Genomic DNA, 5,056 nt, shown 5'->3' with positions numbered 1-5,056 from the left:
CGCCTACCCCGCCTTCAGTACTCTCTCTCTCTCTCTCTCTCTCTCTCTCTCTCTCTCTCTCTCTCTCTCTCTCTCTCTCTCTCTCTCTCTCTCTCTCTCTCGCTCGCTCGCTCGCTCGCTCTCTCTCTCCGTCTCTCTCTCTCTATCTCTCTCACTATCTCTGGCTCCTTCTCTCTCTCTCTCTCTCTCTCTCTCTCTTTCTCTATCTATCTATCTATCTATCTATCTATCTGCTGCCAGTTTAAAAAAGCACAAATGGAAGAGCCGGACAGATGGAAAGCACATGCGCACATGGATGAGAGAGGCCTTTGAGAGTGGTTTCTTCCTTTTCTTTTCAACGTGAAGGACGATCGCTAACCATGCTTCTTTTTCTTCTTCTTCTTCTTCTTCTTCAGCTTCTTCAATCAGCTGTCTCCAATCTGAAAGGAGGTGATATAGTGCCCCCTCAACCCCACCCACCCACTGACTCCCATTACACCCTTTCCCCTCTACCCTCCCCCCCCCACCCCCCACCACCCCCTGCCCACACCCACCCACCATGCCTTTCTTTCTAACCAAATCTTCAGCAATCTTTCAAATTCAACCCTCTTCCTCTGCCTGCAACATAGAAAATATACTCTTCTCGCTCTTTTCTCTTTTTTTTCCAGCTCTAGAAAAAGACTATCTCGTTTTAGGGGGGACAAAGCCCCCCAACCCCCCACCCCCACTCCACCCACCACCACCCACCCCCACCACCCCCAAAAAAATCATGTCTCATTTCTCCTCCACGTTCCCAATACGTCTAACAGAAATGAACCAATGAGCATGCGAAGTGCAGTCACGTGGGTTGTTCTCCATTCATTCTGTGTGCAGTTGCCTACGCCCAAGCAACAGGACACAGACAGACAGACAGACCGACTAACAGACAAAAAGACAGACTGCCAAACCGACAGCCTTACAGACAGAAACGCACAGTATGTCTTGAGTTTTGACAAGCAAAAAATAAAGTAAAATGCAAAACAAATGAAGGTGAATGGTGTATCTCCATGTTTGCGCGGCAATATGTATCTCTCTATCTATCTATCTATCTATCTATATATATATATATATATATATATATATATATATATATATATAGAAAGATTATATATGTGTGTGCGTGTGTGTGGATGTGTGTGTGTGTGTGTGGATGTGTGTGTGTGTGTGTGAAAGAGAGAGAGAGAGAGAGTTTGGGTGTGTGTGTGTGTGTATGTGTCTGTGTCTGTGTATGTGTGTGTATGTGTGTCTGTGTGTCTGTGTGTGTCTGTGTGTGTGTGTGTGCGGATGTGACTGCTGACACTGGGTTGGCAGCAGAAGAGCCAGGGTGTGACTGTGTGTGAGACACAGAGGATGAGCGTCGTGGAGATGACACCACAGTGGAAATGATGGAGCCACCAAAAAGTTTGGGTGGTTTTTTTTTTTTTACATTCGGGGAATTCATGACAATCCCTTCTTTTCCAGTCTTCCTATATCATGAGATATTGTGAAGTTTTAGCCCCCACCCCACCAAAAAAAAAAAAAAACAAACACAAAAAACTGTTTTTACTTTCGGGGCATCCATGGCAATCCCTTCATTTCCAGAGTTCGTTTATTATGGGTTATTGTGAAGTTTTATATATAGACGAGAAATGACAAACGGAATGACGTATCAAAACAGAGTTCCCCTTGGTTGCCAAGCCAAAAGCAGTGTCTCCGCAAAAGGCAAGGAATGAACCGATCATAAACCTGGCGCCATACTTCCTAGCGGCGCAGACTGTGTAGGAATGTAGTGGTATTGGCTGCAGTGCCCAGTTCAGACAGCGCGTCACGACAGTTGAAGTGAACACGACAGATTTCATGTCCACACCAAGGCCAGTCAGTGGCAGTCGACACAATTCACGCTGTCTGCTCAGAATCGTCTTTCAGAAGGCAGCTGTAGTCAGCGGTTTATTCCTGGCCTTCACTGTGATGTCAGATGATGACAGGAGAGGGGACAAAGGTAGGGGGGGGGGGAAAGTCCAGGATTCAAGCAAGACATCGTCTACACTTATAAGAAGAAAAAAAATGAGCAGCAAAGAGATATTACCGGTACTCGATAATGTGTATAAGAGCGTACATGTGTGTGCGTGTGTGTCTGTTTGTTTCTGTATTTGCTTGTTTGTTTGTTTGTTTGTGTGTGTGTGTGTGTGTGTGTGTGTGTGTGTGTGTGTGTGTGTGTGTGTGTGTGATGTGTGTGTGTTTGCACGTGTTTTTTAATTGCTCTTTTCCCTCACAACATATTTCTCTGTGTGTGGGTGGGTGGCGTGTGGGTGAGAGAGAGAGGGGGGGGAGGGATGGAGAGAGAGAGAGAGAAAGAGAGAGAGAGCACTCGCGTATGCGTGAGCTCATATTCATGTGTGTGTGTGTGTGTGTGTGTGTGTGTGTGTGTGTGTGTGTGTGTGTGTGTGTGTGTGTGTGCCTGTTTCTCTGTGTACGTATGCGCGCGCGCGCGCGCGCGTGTGTGTTTGTGTGTGTGTGTGTCTGTCTGTCTGTCTGTGTGTCTGTGTCTGTGTGTCTCTGTGTGTGAAAGAGACGGAATGCGTGTGTGCATACCTGTGTGTAGTGTGTGATTGAGAGAGGGAAGAACAAAGGAAGAATACAATAAGAGAGACAGAGAAGGGGGGCACGATAGAGATGGAGGAAGAGATCGTGACAAACAGCAGTTTCCAGACTTGGGTTCCATGACGTATTGTCTCCATAAAACGAAATGTACGCTGAAGGAAGTGGAAGGATTCTTGCAGAAAACTGACAGGGTGGTGATAAAAAATTAGGAGTAAAGACAGTCAAATGAGAAGAAGAAGAAGAAAGAAGAAGAAGAGAAAGAAGAAGAAGAGGAGGGAGAGGAGAAAAACCAGGAGGAGGAGAAGAGGAACAAGAGAAACCGAAACCTGAAAGACGTTGCAGAGAACTGGCAGCATGGTGATGAAAATTACGAGTAAAGACAGTCGAAGGAAAATAAAAAGAGGAGGAAGAAGAAGAAGAGAAAGAGGAGGGTGGGGAGGAGGAAGGGAAAAAGGTGAAAGAGAAGAAGAGAAAACGAAGAAGTGATAAGGAAAAGAGGAGACAAGCAAGAAGAAGAAGCAAACTTTTTATGTCAACGAGTTAGGGAGTCGGAAATAAACAGGAAATAAATCATGGAAATGAAGATGCTTTATGCGTTCCATTTCCTTCGCCCTGTTAGATAAAACACTATGACAAAAAGAAAGTTTTCTGAATAAAACGGGAGGAATGAGTTGGCGTGTGCAGGATGGTGTATTCGTAGATGATTCGTTGTGTGTGTGTGTGTGTGTGTGTGTGTGTGTGTGTGTGTGTGTGTGTGTGTGTGTGTGTGTGTGTGTGTGTGTGTGTGCGTGTGTGTACGTATGTATGTATGCGTATTTATGTGTTTGTATGTATGTGTGTGGGTGTGTGGGTGAGGGGGTGTATTTTTGTGCTGTGATATTTAACCCAACTTACAAAGATCAGCAAAACACAAATAAAAGTGAATTATTTACTTTCCTGTGCAGAATGTAGAGGTTTTCTTCCAGAGAAAAAGTATGTATTTTTATAGGGGAAGACAGGAAACATAAATTCAAAACCTAGAGGTGATCGTACAAAGAAATAGGCAGTAAATTGTTGTAGTTGTTTTTGTTTGTTGTCGTTATTATTGTTATTCTTACATTCTAAATGATTTATGTTTATTTCATCTAAACGGCAAAGAAAGCAGCCAGTACTTGATAGTAATAAAACAAGACGAAAGTTTAACGAGAAAGGACTCACGTGCCCAAAATTTTTGAGATAGAATATATCATGCTGGTGGAAAAAGACAAGGAAAAAAAAGTGGGGGAAATTTATGTATAGCTCTTGGAAATTTGTTTTACGTACGGTAGCGATAAAATATAAAAAAGATGTGAACATAAATGAAAGGAAAAAAAACGTTATGCAGCGGATGTTTACTTAGCTATCTTAGGGTGCACTGAAGTGACTACACCAGTACAGAACAGCCTACGTTTGGCAGACCGTATGCCAATGTACAGGAACGTCGAAAAATCAGCCTGCGAGCTTAGATTCACACAAATAAACACTGCGAACAATGAAATATTGTGCGCAATCAATACGGTGCTCTTTGAATGAAATTCCAGGCACATTGTTTCGAATTTTCGGAATAATGCCACAGATAATTAATTCCATGTATGAAAATGTCCCCAGTGACGTCAGTTGCAACGTAACAAAGGCCAGACAGATATCGATATAAGACACGTAGCTCAAATCTTCAACACCTTTGATATGCTAATGACATCTGTTGGGAACAACAAAGACTTACCACGGCGCCACGTTATCTGAATCGACAGACATGTGTGTGTAAAGACGTCAGCGTTTGGACAGCTGGTACTGGACAGACCGACACCTCTCTGTTGCCTTCACTGACAGGACAAGGGGCTTGGCTGTGGCCCAGTCTGTGACTGTCAGCACAAAGCACTTTCTGGAAGACAGGAGTGTTGAATGGATTACATTTGGCTTTTAGGTGGGGGTGAGGGGGATCGGAGGGAGGGGTGGATACAATGGTTGAGGGGGTGCAGATGTGAGAATGAAATCATGGCTTATGGATTCCTTCCTCCAGTATTAACAATAGAAACAAAACAACTATCCTGCAAAGAAATGTGCATAGCCGTGATTAAGAGAGTTTCAGTTTCAGTTTCACTTTCTCAAGGAGGCGTCACTGCGTTCGGACAAATCCATACACGCTACACCACATCTGTTGAGCAGATGCCTGACCAGCAGCATAACCCAACGCGCTTAGTCAGGCCTTGAGTGCATGCTTACATGTTTGTGTACCTATGAAAGTGGATTTCATTTTACGTAATTTCGCCAGAGGACAACACTCTCGTTGCCATGGGTTCTTTTTCAGTGCGCCAAGTGCGTGCTGCACACGGGACCTCGGTTTATCGTCTCATCCGAAAGACTAGACGCTCAGTTTGATTTTCCAGTCAAACTTAGGAGAAAGGGCGAGAGCGGGATTCGAACCCACACCCTCACGGAC

This window comes from Babylonia areolata, chromosome 11, assembly GCF_041734735.1.
Source record: "Babylonia areolata isolate BAREFJ2019XMU chromosome 11, ASM4173473v1, whole genome shotgun sequence".
Classification (NCBI taxonomy): Eukaryota; Metazoa; Mollusca; class Gastropoda; order Neogastropoda; family Buccinidae; genus Babylonia; species Babylonia areolata.
The sequence above is the reverse complement of the archived record's forward strand: the minus strand, read 5'-3'. Positions refer to the sequence as shown.